Source organism: Scyliorhinus torazame, chromosome 6, assembly GCF_047496885.1.
Source record: "Scyliorhinus torazame isolate Kashiwa2021f chromosome 6, sScyTor2.1, whole genome shotgun sequence".
NCBI lineage: Eukaryota > Metazoa > Chordata > Chondrichthyes > Carcharhiniformes > Scyliorhinidae > Scyliorhinus > Scyliorhinus torazame.
Window position 1 is genome coordinate 101840868 of NC_092712.1, and position 17130 is coordinate 101857997.

At 48.1% G+C, this 17130-nt stretch overlaps 1 protein-coding gene across 1 annotated transcript in view; it reads right to left on the reverse strand.

The window, feature by feature from the left end:
* Positions 1-2342, reverse strand: part of stam (signal transducing adaptor molecule (SH3 domain and ITAM motif) 1) — a 156579-nt gene extending 154237 nt beyond the window's left edge. Inside the window, exon 1 of the mRNA XM_072508582.1 lies at positions 2323-2342. The gene's annotated coding sequence lies outside the window, so the exon portion shown is untranslated. The remainder of the gene's footprint in view (positions 1-2322) is intronic.
* Positions 2343-17130: the final 14788 nt, after the last annotated feature.

The following is a 17130-nucleotide window of genomic DNA, read 5'->3' on the forward strand; positions in this document are numbered from 1 at the left end:
TGATTGCTGAAAATTCTTCACCAATGCCTCCACAATCTCCTCAGCTATCTCTTTTAGAACCCTGGGGTGTAGTCCATCCAGTTCAGGTGATTTATCCACCTTCAGACCTTTCAGTTTCCCCAGAACCTTCTCCTTCATGATGACCACGACACTCACCTATGACCCCTGATTCTCCTGGAGCTCTGACATCACACTGGTGTCTTCCACGGTGAAGACTGATGCGAAGTAACTATTCAGTTCCTCTGCCATTTCTTTGTTTCCTATTATTACTTCTCCAGCTTAATTTTCCAGTGGTCTAATGTCCATTTTTGCCTTTCTTACCTTTTAAATATTGAATAAAACTCTTCCAATCTTCTTTTATATTACTAGCCAGCTTACACTCATATTTCATCTTCTCCCCCTTATTGCTTTTTTAGTTGTCCTCTGCTCACTTTTAAAGGCTTCCCGATCCTCTGCCTTTTCACTAATTCTCTCCACTTTGTATGCTTTTTTATTTGCTTTAATGCTGTCCCTGACTTCCCTCATCAACCATGGATGCCCTGTCCTCCCTTTAGCATGTTTCCTCCTCCTGGGGATGAATTTCTGCTGTGCCTCCCGAATAACCCCCCAAAACGCCTGCCATTGATGGTCCACTGTCTTCCCTGCTAGGCTCCTTTTCCAATCAACTTTGACCAGCTCCTCCCTCATGTCTTTGTAGTTACCCTTATTTAATTGTAGTACCGTTACATCTGATTGAAGCTTCTCCCTCTCAAACTGCAGGTTACATTCTATCATATTGTGGTCACTGCTCCCTAAGGGTTCCTTCACCCTAAGTTCCCTAATCAAGTCTGCCTCATTAAACATCACCAAATCCAGAATTGCCTGTTCCCTAGTGGGCTCTGTCACAAGCTTCTCCAAAATAACATCTCTTAGACATTCCACAAACTCACTTTCTTGGGATTCACTACCAACCAGATTTTCCCAGTCCACCTGCATATTGAAGATCCCCATGATTATTGTAATATTGCCTTTTTTACATGCCTTTTCTATCTCCTGATTTGTTTTCTGTCCCACACCCTGACCAGTGCTAGGTGACCTGTACATAACTCCCATCAGGGTCTTTTTACCTTTGCGATACCTCAACTCTACCCACACAGATTCTATGCCTTCTGATCCTATATTGCTTCTTGCTATCGATTTACCTTCATCCCTTACTAACAATGCAACCCTGCCCCCTCTGCCCATCTGCTGTCCTTTCGATAGGACACTTATCCTTGGATATTCAGATCCCAGCCCCAGTCCCCTTGCAGCCACGTTTCTGTGATTCCTACAACATCGTACCAGCCAATTTCAATGTGCGCAACAAGCTCATTTACCTTGTTCTGTATACTGCACGCATTTAACTACAACATCCTGCATTGATTACGTCCTTTCTCATACTTTCTTTTGCTCTGCCTGAGGTTAGATTCCTGACACCTTCTGTACTCTCTGTTCGATTACGTGTTCTGGAAACTTTACTCACCTCTCCTGAGCCCTTGACTCCATTAACTAATTGAAAGTCCTCATCATTAACCTGCACTTCTACCCTCTCCTTTAACTTTGATTTAATTCTGGGCAGCACAGTGGCACAGTAGTTAGCATTGATGCCTCACAGAGGTCCCATGTTCGATCCCGGCTTGGGATACTGTCCGTGTGGGGTTTGCACATTCTCCCCGTGTTTGCGTTGGTTTCGCCCCCCACAACACAAAGATGTGCAGGGCAGGTGGATTGGTCATGCTAAATTGCCCCTTAATTGGAAAAAATGAATTGGGTACTCTAAATATATTTTTTAAAACTTTGATTTAATTTCTTTAACTTTCAGAGAAGAAATAGTTAGGGCACAGACAAGCTATATTGCTTTCAAACGGGCAATGTAGGAAAAATAAATCCAGAGTTCCCTGGATGATAAAAGAGTTAGGAAATCATATAAAAAATTTTAAAAGTCAGATAATAAATATAATTCAGAAACACGTTATGGCACAGCCGATGGTAAGTGCCGAGCTGCCCCAAATCGCAGAAGAGAAACTTGAAACAGCGACCAAAGTGTTTTCTTTTCAATTTGTATCGTATGAGGAGAGGTTCTGATATCCAGAAATTCTCACCCTGACTACTTGTGATGATTTGATCGTAAAGTAATTTTTTTTTTCAGGGAAAAAACAGAATTACACTAAAACACAGAAATGGCATCACACGATAACACTACTTTAAAACAGTTCCACAAGACCTTAACTATCCTCAAAGCTAACTTTCCCTTTTCTGTTCAGCAGCTCCTTATAGGTTTTAAAATCTATTGAATTCCTTTACCTTTTACCACTCCGTGCCCTTTGTTTCTCTTGAGGTGTCCTCTGAGGTTGAGAGCAGCTGGTTCTTCATGTCTGGCTTTGTTCACACTGCTTTCTGGAAATTCTGACCAGCGATTCCTGCTTCCTGCTGGGAGATGTAACAGTTACCTCCTCACATATGTTTCAGTATTCCCTTAAATGCATTTCTTCCCTTTGATCTCTCAATTGTCTCTTTACAAATGGTTTCTTCCCAGATTTCAGTATTAATGTAAGCCTACTTGTGACATTAAAGATTATTATTTATTATTATTGATTAAATTCATTTATTCACTTTTGCTCTTAGGATTAAAAGATAGTAAGCTTACCCTATCCTTCCTTACCTACTTACACCTTTCTTTCACTCCCTGCATATATTCCTTTGAACCAAAACAACCCATTCAAATCTACCCCTGTGGTTGCCTTTTGTAGACATCTGTTTGAAGTCCCTTTCGGTTCAGTGCCGTGTCAGCCACTTATTATTACTTTAGATTCTCACAGTCACCCTGTCTCATGCTTGAATACTTTTGTGAGGGCCACGAAGAATCCAGCACGAGTTGAAGGGTAGAAAGAAATAACATTTATTTACAATAACATATATATATATATACATATACAACAGCAGCAGCAGCAATTCCCTTGCTGCTCACTCCTCTCTAGCGGGTTCCAAACTGGCCAGCTTTATTAATGCAGGGAATCTGCTAATGAGTTCTCCGCCCCCCTCATTGGGGAAGCTCATAGTCCCTCAGGATTGTGGGATTGCCATTAGTCCCCAGCCAGTGGTAAACAGGCAGATTATAACAAATACCATACTTAAAATTCTCCAACAGTTTAAGAAATATGACAAGGCTATTACCAACAGAAAAATATTCCAATTTCTTTGTTTTCTTGAGACCAGGCTGAATGCAGACAGTTCAACAGGAAGGAGAAAAAGCAAATAAGAGAAGCAAATAAGGATTATGAAAATATATCGGCACCCAGTTAAAAAGGGAATCCTGAGTACTTTTGGGGGCATATAAATAGTAAAAAGGTGGTAAAAGGAGGAATTAGGACCACAAAGGGACTAACTAGAGGGTTTACACTTTGTGGCAAAAGGCATATTAAATATATTTTTATTCAAAACATTGTAAAAATCACACCTTAACATAAAAACACTCAAATATAATAGAAGCAGATTGTCATTTTTTTGTTTGAACAAACTAACACGAGTAACCCCAAAACCCAAGACCCTGTAGCTACCCCCTCCCCCTCCCCCCCCACCCTCCGGGGCCAACCGCCCATCCACCCCTCCCCCTGGAGAGTGAGACGGTGAGGAGAAATACCCCTCCAGTGTATGGAGAATTGGAAAAGAAGTGGCCGTGTAAGAAGACAAGGTTCTACAAGAAAGACGCGAGCAGAGCTGGCAACGCGGGAAAGCATGGCGGAGAAGCAGGGCCGCGGGGAGACGGCACAGTGGTCAACGGAGCAGCTGGTGAAGTTTTTTGAAGATTGCTTCGCCAAGCTTAAGAAGGACACACTGGACCCGATCAAGGCTTCGATTGATCAGGTGGTGCAGAATCAAGAAATTCACAGACGTGCGATCCAGGAGATTGGGCAAAAGGTGTCCGAGCACGAGGAATTACTAACCGTGCTGGAGACCAAGGTGGAGATAATGAATGACCGCCAGAAAAGAATGCAGGAGAAGCTGGAGGACTTGGAGAATAGGTCCAGGAGGCAGAACCTGAGAATCGTCGGCCTCCCTGAGGCCAGTGAGGGATCGGATGCGAGGGCCTATGTGACGAACATGCTGGAGAAGTTGATGGGAGCTGAGGCGTTCCCTCGGCCCCTGGAAGTAGATAGCGCGCACAGAGCCCTCGCGAAGAAGCCCCGAGCGAACGAGCCGCCCTGGGTGATGGTGGTAAATATGCACCCATTCCTGGACAAGGAACACGTTCTGCAGTGGGCCAAGAAAGAACGGAGCAGTAGGTAGGAGAATTGTGAGCTGCGATTTATCAAGACTGGGGTGTGGATTTGGACCCTGGAGCTGTGAAGCAATTGTGCTATCCACAATGCTACTGTGCTGCCCTAAGAAGGGGGTGAAGTTCAGGATGTTGTACCCAGCGCGCCTGTGGGTCACATATGAGGACCGGGAATTTTATTTTGAAACACCAGATGATGCATTGACTTTCATCAAGGAAAAAATACTGGATGTGAACGAAAGACACTGAATCCTTGGGGAGAGTATTGCAATGGCAATTTGTTGATAATCACTCTTGTGTGCTGGTTTGAATAAATAGTGTTTTGTGCAATGAGGGGCTGTTTCGATGGCTAAAGTTAACTTTGTCTTACTGGGAGCTGGGTGGTTATTGTGGTTATTTTTTCTGTGGTTGTTTTTCCACTGTTTTTTCTGCTGTTTGTTTACTGGGCAATGTGATGCTTTGAATATGTACGTCCAAGTGGGGGGAGAAGTGAGAGAACAATGGGGAGACAATCTGTTTGGTGCCATGGGTGGGAGCTATCAGGTCAGCTAGGTCATCAGACTCACGGAAGCACAATGGAGGGCGAGCAGGTGATAAGATAGAGCTTGATATGGGGGGGGGGGGTTGGGTTTCTGGTGCTGTTACCAGGGGGACGGAGAGGGGCAGGGGTAGCTGCTTTGCTGACAGGGGAGGAACTGTTACTGGGGCCAAATGGAAGGTCGGGGACGGAGGATGCCCGAGGGCGGGCTAGCCGGCGGGGGGGATCCCTCTGACCAGGCTGATTAAATGGAGCGTTAGAGGGCTGAATGGACCAGTCAAGAGAGCTCGTGTTTTCGCGCATTTGAGGGGCTGAAGGCGGATGTGGCAATGTTACAAGAGACACACCTAAAGGTTACAGACCAGACTAGATTGAGGAAGGGATGGGTTGGCCAAGTATTCCACTCAGGGCTGGGCTCAAAGACCAGGGGGGTAGTGATTTTGATTCATAAGCGGGTGGCATTCGAGGCAGGGAGAATCGTGTCAGACACGGGGGGGGGGGGGCAGGTACGTAATGGTGAGTGGGAAGCTGGAGGGGGTGCGGGTGGTACTCGTGAACATATATGCTCTGAATTGGGACGATGTGGACGATGAGGCGGGTGTTAGGTAAGATCCCAGACTTAGAGTCACATAACTTGATCATGGGCGGAGATTTTAACAGTCATTGATCTGGAATTGGATCGGTCAAAATCAAGGACAGGGAGGGTGCCAGCCGTGGCAAAGGAATTGAAGGGGTTTATGGAACAGATGTGGGACGTAGACCCATGGAGGTTTGCATGGTCAAGGGCGAAGGAGTTTTCTTTTTTCTCACATGTCCATAAGGTATACTCTCGGATCAACGTTTTTGTTCTGAGCAGGGCTCTAATACCGGGGGTGGTGGATACCAAGTACTCGGCAATCGCAGTGTCGGATAATGCCCCACATTGGGTGGATTTATGGGTTAGTTTGGAGAGAAGACAACGCCAGCTATGGAGGCTGGATGTGGGGTTGTTAGCAGACGAAGCGGTCTATGGGCGGGTGAACACATCCATCCAGAACTACCTGGAAACAAATGATACGGGGGAGGTCTCTGCAGCAACGGTCTGGGAAGCTTTGAAGGCAGTGGTCAGAGGGGAATTAATCTCGATACGGGCCCACAGAGAAAAGGTGGAACGGTCTGAGAGGGATAGGTTAGCTGAGGAGATACTCCAGGTGGACAGGAGATACTCGGAGCCCCGGGGGGAGCACCGGGTCTCGCTTTACGCACATGACCTGCTCTTGTATATTTCAGACCCATTGGAGGGGATGGGGGAAGTTATGCGGATTCTAGGGGAATTTGGCAATTTTTCAGGGTATAAATTGAACATGGGGAAAAGCGAGATGTTCGTGATACAGGCGAGAGGGCAGGAGACAAGACTGGGATAGCTGCCGTTTAGAATGGTAGGAAGGAGCATTCGATATCTGGGAATCCAGGTGTCCAGGGAATGGGAGGCTCTGCACAAGTTAAACCTATCCTGGCTCGTAGAACAAATGGGAGAGGACTTTAAGAGATGGGACATGCTCCCGCTATCACTGGCGGGGAGGGTACGGACCGTGAAAATGATGGTTCTCCACAGATTTCTATTTATCTCTCAGTGCCTCCCCATCTTCATCCCGAGGGCCTTTTTTAAACGGGTAAATAAGGTTATTTTGGACTTTGTGTGGGCGGGTAAAACCCCACGAGTGAAGAAAGTGTTGCTGGAGCGTAGTTGTAGGGAGGGTGGGTTGGCGCTGCCGAACTTTTGTAATTACTACTGGGCGACTAATATAGCCATGATTAAGAAGTGGGTAGTTGGGGGGCAGTCAGTGTGGGAGCGAATGGAGGCGGCGTCATGTAAAGACACAAGTTTGGGAGCGCTGATAACGGCACCTCTTCAATTCTCGCCGGCCCGATACCCACAAGTCCGGTAGTGGTGGCGGCTCTGAGAATCTGGGGACAGTGGAGGAGATATAAGAGAGTGGAGGGAACATTGGTTTGGACCCCAATTTATAATAACCATCAGTTTGTACTGGGTAGGCTGGATGGTGGGTTCCGGAGATGGCAAAGGGCAGGTGTTAGTAGGATGGGGGATCTATTTATAGACGGGACCTTCCCCAGCTTGATAGCCTTGGAGGATAAATTGGAATTGTCAGCAGGGAATGGTTTTAGGCATCTGCAGGTACGAGACTTCTTGTGAAAACAGGTGCTGGCCTTTCCGCTGATGCCGCCACGGGGGATACAGGACAGAGTAGTCTCCAGAACATGGGTGGGAGAGGGGAAGGTATCAGATATTTACCAGGAACTTTTGGAATCGGAGGAAACTCCAGTGGAGGAGCTAAACGACAAGTGGGAAGACGAGCTAGGGGGAGAGATAGAGGTGGGTCTGCAGGCGGATGCCCTAAGCAGGGTCAATACATCCTCATCATGTGCCAGGCTGCGCCTGATACAGTTCAAGGTAGTCCACCAGGCACACATGATGGTGGCCCGGGTGAGCAAGTTTTTTGGGGTAGAGAACAGTGTGCGAGGTGCGCGGGAAGCCCAGCAAATCATGTCCACATGTTTTGGGCATGCCCGAAGCTTAGAGGGTTTTGGCAGGCTTTCGCTAAGGCGGAGCAGGCTCGAGGGGCCAGATGGCCTACTCCTGCTCCTAGTTCTTATGTCCATGGTACTCAAAACACGGGTGGTGCCAAGTCCAGAGGTGGCGAACTTTGAAGTGTCGGAAGAGCCGGGAGTCCAGGGGCGAAAGAGGCCGACGTCTTGGCCTTTGCCTCCCTGGTAGCCCGGAGACGGACCTTATTAATTTGGAAGGACTCGAAGCCCCCGAGTGTAGAGACCTGGGTTAGTGACATGGCTGGATTTCTCAGTCTCAAGAAAATAAAGTTCGCCTTAAGAGGGTCAATGTTAGGGTTCACCTGGAGGTGGCAGCCGTTCGTCGACTTTCTCGGGAAAAATTAAAATGGCAGCAGAAGCAGAATTCCAAAAGGGGAAGGGGGGAGGGCCAGACTGTTGTTTTATGTTTGGGGTGTGTGCAGATTGTGATGAGGGTGGAAATGTTTATTGTACCATTTTTATGTCGCTGTTATTATTATTATAAAAATTGCAAATACCCTAATAAAAATATTTTTTAAAACAATCATAAATGTAAGAACTGCAAGGGTTAATGAAATGTCCAGATCAGCCACTAGAGGGAGCTAGAGTTACAAGTGTATAAGACATTGATACTAAGCCTTTTGGGGAATTTAAGGGAATCCTGAATTTAGCAAAACAAAGAACACCACACTCGACCCCTTCCCGCTTCCAAATCCTGCACATTGTGTCCATCCCCGACGGTGCAAACCTATTGTTCCCGCAAATTGTCGACACGAATGACATGCCCCCCCCCCCCGCCCCCCAATCTAAAATGATACCTGAATTGGTTCCAAATTCTTAGCGACGCCGCCACTACCGAGTTTGTTGTGATTTTGGCCAGTGAGAAAGGGAGAGGGACAATAACCAGGGCCCCAAGGTACGACTCTACACAGGGGGCCTCTTCCATCTGCCCCCAATTCGACCCAGGCTTCCCAAACCACCCTTGCACCTTCTCAATGTTCGCTGCCCAGCAATAGAACATTAGATTTGGTAACGGCAGCCCTCCCGAACGCCTTCCCACCTGCAGGAAGCCTCTTCGAATCCTGGGAGCCTTACCATCACCACAAAGGCTGAAATTAATTTGTCCACGGTAATGAAGAAAGATTAGTGGAGAAAGGTTGGAAGAGACTGGAATACAAATATGACTCGCAGCAGAATGTTCATTTTAAGCATATACACTCTACCCGCCAAGAAAAGCAGGAGGGCATCCCCTCTCTTCAAGTCCCCTTTTATCCTCTCCACCAGACTGATCAACTTCAATTTATACAACAGGACCCAGTCATGAGCCACCTGAATCCCTCGGTATCTAAATTTTGTCTTGGCCAGCTTGAATGGCAGCGTTCCCAAGTCTGCCCCCCCCCCCCCCTTCCTTGGGGGTTTACCGGGAAAATTTAGCTCTTGTCCACATTTTGTTTGAACCCTAAGAAGGATCTAAACTAATGCTGCAAACTGCTTATAAAATTCCACTGGGAGATCATCCAGCCCGGGTCCATCCCCAATTGCATGGAACTGATCCACTCCATAAACGTCTCCAACCCCAAGGGCACCTCAAACCCCTGCCCTTCACCCTCTCACCGGGATGTCCAACCCATCCAAACCTGTTCCATCCCCAAAACCTCCTCCGGGGGCTCAGACTATACAGCCCTGGTAGAAAGCTTCAAAGGCACCATTAATCTTGTCTCGAGCCGTAACCAGCTGTCCCCCTTTGTCCTTAATCTGGCCTAACTCTCATGCAGCCATCTGCTGCCACAGCTGGTGAGCCAATAGATGGCTGGCCTCGTCACCATACTCATAAAATGCCCCTCATGAGCAACCAAGTTGATTCACTGCCTTCTCAGTCAATACCAATTCAAATTCCATTTGTAACCTCTTTCTACGAACAGCTCCGTTGTCGGGCAGTGGAGCACTTCCGGTCCACCTCTAGAATTGAGTCAACCAACCTCTGCCTGTCCACCCTCCCAACCTTGTCCCTGTGGGCCTTGTATGCAATTACCTCCCCTCTGATCACCGTCTTTGGCGTTTCCCAGAACGCAGAGGGCGAAATTTCCCCGTTCTGATTCAAATCTACACAGTTCCCTATGGCCGAGGTTACCTTCTCACAGTGCCATTTGTCAGCAAGGAGTGCCATGTTTAACCTCCACTGGGGCTGCTGGGTTCGGCCGGCGCCAGCCCCACATCCACATGATGTGGTGCATGGTCCGACATTACAATCGCTGAATACTCAGCCCCTACTACCCCTGGGAGTACCAATTTTCTCACCACAACAAAGGTTATTCAGGAGTAGACCCGATGAATGTGCGGGAAGAAGGAAAACTCCTTCTCCCTTGGATGACTAAACCTCCACGGGTCCAACACCCCCATCTGTTTCATGAACTGCCAGCTCTTTCACCATCCCCAAAGTTACAAAAGACTTTGGGCGGGATGCTCCGTCCCGCCGCGCCACATTTCTGCTTCACCCCGCCGGCGGGATGCTCCGTTACGCTGGCTAGTCAATGGGGTTTCCCATTGTGGGGCAGGTTGGGAAACTCGTTGTCGGGAAACTCCCGGGCTGCCAGCAAAACGGAGCATCCCGCCGGCAGAGAATCCCGCCCTTGGGACATGACTGTTAATTCTTGGGTCCAATACACAGGTAAAGTCTCCCCCCCCCCCCATGATCAACTGATAAGAGTCAAGGTCGGGGAAGGCTGCCAATATCTTATTCATAAAGTCTACATCATCCCCATTCGGAGCATACATGTTTATTAAAATCACCGGCGCACCTGCCAAAACTCCACTTACCATTACATATCGCAACCCCCCCAGGGTCCGTCAAAATACTGGCTGCCCAAAAAGCCACCCTCCTGTTGAACATGATCGGCATCCCTCTCAACCTCGTATCAAAATTTCAGTGGAATATCTGACCCACCTATCTCTTCCTTAGCCTTGCCTGATTCCCTAACCCTCAAATGTGTCTCCTGCAAGAACACCACATCGGCTTTCAAGCTCAAGTGGGCAAACACCTGGGATCTTTTAACCGGGCCATGTAAACCCCTCACATTTCACATGACCATCCTAACATGGGATCTCTGAACCCCCACCCCCCCTCCCCCCGTCTATTAGGATCCAGCATATCCACCACTGAGGGGATCCTGCCAGACCCAGGCCTGCCTTAGTTCTAGGCCCACCCAAGATGGCCACCATCACTGCCGTCACTCAAATCCCTCAACAAAGAAACCTATGTCACCAGTATTCTATCCTCCCCACTATCCCCACCCCCTCAGCTTGCTATACACCACCCCTCCCTCCTGTCACCTCCCCCTCTCCTCTTCGCTCAGTCAGCCAACCCACCCAACTCCAAAAATTACCCTTCACCACCCCCCACAAAACAAAAAACCTTGCCCCACACACCAGACAGAACCCCCCCCCCCCCCCCAGACAACCAGCTGCAGCCACTCCCTCACATCACGCCTGTCAACTAGCAAAGAAAAACAAAGAAAAGAACCACATCAGAAAAAGCCCAAATAACACCTTACACATCAGAAAAAGCCCAAATAACACCTTACCCCACTTCCCCATCCAAAATGGTACATATCGGAAAGAATGCACCCGTACGCCTCCTCGACTAGACACACAAACCCAAACTCCCACAGGAAAGAAACATGGAACGCAAAACAACAAAAACATTGAAAATCATAATAAACATACACATGAACATGGAAAAATTCCAAAACTTCTCGTACCCACAATCAGTTCTCCCCAGACCATTCTTCCTCACAAAATCATTTGCCTCCTCCGGCGTATTGAAATAATGGTCCCTGCCCTTAAACGTGACCCACAGTTTTGCCGGGTACAGCATTTTGAACCGCACTTTGCTCTTGAAGAGCGCCGTCTTGGCTTGTTAAACCCAGCTTGACGTGTAGCCAAATCAGCCCTGATATCCTGATAGATTTGAATGGAGTGACCCTCCCAGCTACACTCTCATGTGGTCTTCGCCAAATTTAAAATTTGCTCCTTGCCAAATATTTGAGTAGACGGATGTTTACCGGCCTCAGTGGATCCCCGGATCTCGGCATCAGGCACAATTGAGGAAGCAAGGGGGCTGCAGAAGGATTTGGACAGGCTAGGCGAGTGGGCAATGAAGTGGCAGATGGAATACAATGTGGCAAAGTGTGAGGACTTGGAAGGAGGAACGTAGGCATAGACTATTTTCTAAATGCTTAGGAAATCAGAAGCACAAAGGGACTTGGGAGTCCTTGTTCACGATCTCTTAAGGTTAATGTACAGGTTGAGTTGGCAGTTAGGAAGGCAAATGCAATGTTAGCATTCATGTCAAGTGGGCTAGAATACAAGACCAGGGATGTACTTCTGAGGCTGTATAAGGCTCTGGTCAGACCCATTTGGAGTATTGTGAGCAGTTCTGGGCCCCGTATCGAAGGAAAGATGTGCTGGCCTTGGAAAGGGTCCAGAGGAGGTTCACAAGAATGATCCCTGGAATGAAGAGCTTGTCGTATGAGGAACGGTTGAGGGTTGAGGACTCTGGGTCTGTACTCGTTGGAGTTTAGAAGGATGAGGGGGGATCTTATTGAAAATTATACAATACTGCGAGGCCTGGATAGTGTGGACGTGGAGAGGATGTTTTCACTTGTAGGAACAACTAGAACCAGAGGACACCATCTCAGACTGAAAGGACGATCCTTTAAAACAGAGGTGGGGAGGAATTTCTTCAGCCAGAGGGTGGTGAGTCTGTGGAAAGCTTTGCCGCAGAAGGCTGTGGAGGCCAAATCATTGAGTGTCTTTAAGACAGAGATAGATAGGTTTTGATTAATAAGGGATCAGGGGTTATGGGCAGAATGCAGGAGAATGGGGATGACAAAATATCAGCCACGACTGAATGGCGGGGCAGACTCGATGGGCCGAGTGGCCTAGTTCTGCTTCTATGTCCTATAGTCTTATGGACCAGTGAGCCTGTCCACGTCGGCGGATTTCGTGAAGACCTCCTCTCTGACAAATTTCCCAAGCATCTTTGTTATATATGCGATAGCACTCGTATCTTCAATTCCCTCTAGTAACCCGACTGTCCTCAGATTCTGGCACCTGGATCAGTTCTCCTGATCTTCCACCCTGGCCTTCAAGACTTTGGGGCCTCCGCCAACCTTGGTACTTCTGTTTCTAAAGAAACAATCCAGTGGCTGTGGTCCGAGACCTCCCTCTCCACCTCCCGAATCATCATGCCCTGAGACTGCAATCGCTGCTCCATGCTTTCCTTTGCCACGCAAAGGAGAGCTACTGCCACATCAATCGCCTTAGACAGGTCTTCCCACATCATCTGTCTATGCTTCTGGAATTCTCTCATAATTAATTCCATTAGCTCTTACGTTGGAATTGGGCGGGCGTCAACAAACAGCAAGGTCCGCCATGTTTTCTTTCACTCCGCCACGAGTGTCCTCTGAATCTGGAGTGGGGGCTGAATTCATTTTATGCCTCATGTTGTATCCCGTAGACATCCCGAAACTGGGGAGAAACCAACAAGCTTCAATTATTTCATGGTGAAAGAATCTGGGGACCTGGGTTTGAATCCCACCACAGCAGATGGTGAAATTTGAAATCATAAAAAAATCTGGAATTAAAAGTCTAATGATGAACTTCCGGTGGCGGCCATGTGTGAGTGGTCGCACACAGGGCAGCTCCTGCTTGAAGGTATAGGAAAGAGCTCTTCTTACCTGATATTGGGTGTAATTTCGACAATAAGATGGAGTTGAAGATCGGAGGAGTAGTTTCCCCCGGGAGTGGTTTGTCCACTGGTTACCAAACCCAGCAGAAGACGGTGAGAGACCTGGCCAAGGAGTTGGAGGAAACTGTGGTGCAGCAGCCAGTGGAAGGATGGCGGAGGGAGATGGGCTGGTGCAAGTTGGAAAGCCTTAGATGGAGCAGTTGATGGCTTTTATTAAGGATGATTCCGCCAGCAGAGGAAGGAGATTCGGGAGGTGATTCGAAGGCCATTGAAGGAGGTTGACGCAACGTGGCAGGAGTTGGGAGATGGCATGGTCAGGAGCGGGAAAAGTGGGCCATCTGGGATAGGCTAGGTACAGGGTGGAATTAACAGGGCTGGAGTTATGTGGTGAGGATGTCGGACGGAGAGGGGAATGGAGGCATAAGCCTCTGACGAGGATGGTAACGTGGAATATATGTGGGCTTAATAATAATGGCTTATTGTCACAAGTAGACTTCAATGAAGTTACTGCGAAAAGTCCCTCATCGCCACATTCCGGCGCCTGTTCGGGGAGGCCGGTACGGGAATTGAACCCGAGCTGCTGCCTTGTTCTGCATTATAAGCCAGCTGTTTAGCCCACTGTGCTAAACCAGCCCCTTATAGTTAAAAAATCACGGGTGTTTGCGCACCTCAGGAGCTTGAAAGCGGAGGTGGTCTTTCTGCAGGAGATGCACCTCCGCGTGAAGGACCAGGTTAGGTTAAGGAAGGGGTGGGTCGGACAAGTTTTTCACTCAGGGTTTGATGGAAAATGGAGGGGGGTGGCAATTTTAATGAGCAAGAAAACGGAGCTTTGAGTGCGAAGGAAGAGAGGGATCCAGGTGGGTAATACATGATTGTGAGTGAGGTATTAGAAGGGACGCAGGTTGTGTTGGTAAATGTGTATGCAATAAATTGGGATGATATGGGTTCTATAGTGTGTCCAACTGCAGCTCCTGTTAGACCGCTTGACGGCTCTGGAGCTGCGGATGGACTCACTTTGGAGCATCCGTGATGCTGAGGAAGTTGTGGATAGCACATTCAGTGAGTTGGTCTCACCGCAGATTAAAATTACTGAGGCAGATAGGGAATGGGTGACCAACAGACAGAGGAAGAGTAGGAAGGCAGTGCAGGGATCCCCTGCGGTCATCTCCCTCCAAAACAGATTTACCGTTTTGGAAACTGTTGGTGGAGATGGCTCACCAGGGGAAGGTGGCAGCAGCCAGGTTCATGGCACCGTGGCTGGCTCTGCTGCACAGAAGGGCAGGAAAAAGAGTGGCAGAGCTATAGTGATAGGGGATTCAATTGTAAGGGGAATAGACAGGCGTTTCTGTGGACGCAAACGAGAATCCAGGTTGGTATGTTGCCTCCCTGGTGCAAGGGTCAAGGATGTCTCGGAGCGGCTGCAGGGCATTCTGGAGGGGGAGGGTGAACAGCTAGCTGTCGTGGTGCATATAGGCACCAACGATTTAGGTAAAAAACGGGATGAGGTCCTACAAGCTGAATTTAGGGAGTTAGGAGTTAAACTAAAAAGTAGGACCTCAAAGGTAGTAATCTCAGGATTGCTACCAGTGCCACGTGATAGTCAGAGTAGGAATGACAGGATAGCTAGGATGAATACGTGGCTTGAGAGATGGTGCAAGAGGGAGGGTTTCAAATTCCTGGGACATTGGGACCGGTTCTGGGGGAGGTGGGACCTGTACAAATCGGACGGTCTGCATCCGGGTGGGACCGGAACCAATGTTCTCGGGGGTGTGTTTGCTACTGCAGTTGGGGAGGGTTTAAACTAATGTGGCAGGGGGATGGGAACCGATGTAGGAAGTCAGTGGGGACAGAAACAAAAGGCAGGAAGGGAGAGTGTGTAAAGCATGACCAGAGAAAGCAGGGCAGAGAGCAAGGAAAGTCTACATTAAACTGCATTTATTTCAATGCAAGGGGCCTGACGGGCAAAGCAGATGAACTCAGGGCATGGACGGGCACATGGGACTGGGATATTATAGCTATGACTGAAACATGGCTAAGGGAGGGGCAGGACTGGCAGCTCAATGTTCCGGGGTACAGATGCTATAGAAAGGATAGAACAGGAGGTAAGAGAGGAGGGGGAGTGGCGTTTTTGATTAGGGAGAACATCACGGCAGTACTTAGAGGGGATATATCCGAGGGTTCGCCCACTGAGTCTATATGGGTGGAACTGAAAAATAAGAAGGGAGAGATCACCTTGGTAGGACTGTACTACAGGCCCCCAAATAGTCAGCGGGAAATTGAGGAGCAAATATGTAAGGAGATTACAGATAGCTGCAAGAATAATAGGGTGGTAGTAGTAGGGGACTTTAACTTTCCCAACATTGACTGGGACAGCCATAGCATTAGGGGCTTGGATGGAGGGAAATTTGTTGAGTGTATTCAGGAGGAATTTCTCATTCAGTATGTGGATGGACCGACTAGAGAGGGGGCAAAACTTGACCTCGTCTTGGGAAATAAGGAAGGGCAAGTGACAGAAGTGCTAGTGAGAGATCACTTTGGGACAAGTGACCATAACTCCATTAGTTTTAAGATAGCTATGGAGAATGATAGGCCTGGCCCAAGAGTTAAAATTCTTAATTGGGGCAAGGCCAATTTTGATGGTATCAGACAGGAACTTGCAGAGGTAGATTGGGGGAGACTGTTGGCAGGCAAAGGGACGGCTGGTAAATGGGAGGCTTTTAAAAATGTGTTAACCAGGGTGCAGGGTAAGCACATTCCCTTTAGAGTGAAGGGTAAGGTTGGTAGAAGTAGGGAACCCTGGATGACTCGAGATATTGAGACTCTGGTCAAAAAGAAGAAGGAGGCATATGACGTGCATAAGCAACTGGGATCAAGTGGATCCCTTGAAGAGTATAGAGATTGTCGAAATAGAGTTAAGAGGGAAATCAGGAGGGCAAAAAGGGGACATGAAATTGCTTTGGCAAATAATGCAAGGGAGAATCCAAAGAGATTCTACAAATACATAAAGGGGAAAAGAGTAACTAGGGACAGAGTAGGGCCTCTTAAGGATCAACAAGGGCATCTATGTGCAGAGCCACAAGAGTTGGGTGAGATCCTGAATGAATATTTCTCATCGGTATTCACGGTGGAGAAAGGCATGGATGTTAGGAAACTAAGGGAAATAAATAGTGATGTCTTGAGAAGTGTGCATATTACAGAGGAGGAGGTGCTGGAAGTCTTAAACGCATCAAGGTAGATAAATCCCCGGGACCTGATGAAATGTATCCCAGGGTGTTGTGGGAGGCTAGGGAGGAAATTGCGGGTCCCCTAACAGAGATATTTGAATCATCGGCAGCCACAGGTGAGGTGCCTGAAGATTGGAGAGTGGCGAATGTTGTGCCCTTGTTTAAGAAGGGCAGCAGGGAAAAGCCTGGGAACTACAGACCGGTGAGCCTAACGTCTGTAGTAGGTAAGTTGCTAGAAGGTATTCTGAGAGACAGGATCTACAAGCATTTAGAGAGGCAAGGACTGATTCGGGGCAGTCAGCATGGCTGTGTGCGTGGAAAATCATGTCTCACAAATTTGATTGAGTTTTTTGAGGGGGTGACCAAGAAGGTAGATGAGGGCAGTGCAGTAGACGTTGTCTACATGGACTTTAGCAAAGCCTTTGACAAGGTACCGCATGGTAGATTGTTGCAGAAGGTTAAAGCTCACGGGATCCAGGGTGAGGTTGCCAATTGGATTCAAAATTGGCTGGACGACAGAAGGCAGAGGGTGGTTGTAGAGGGTTGTTTTTCAAACTGGAGGCCTGTGACCAGTGGTGTGCCTCAGGGATCGGTGCTGGGTCCACTGTTATTTGTGATTTATATTAATGATTTGGATGAGAATTTAGGAGGCATGGTTAGTAAGTTTGCAGATGACTCCAAGATTGGTGGCACAGTGGATAGTGAAGAAGGTTATCTAGGATTGCAACGGGATCTTGAT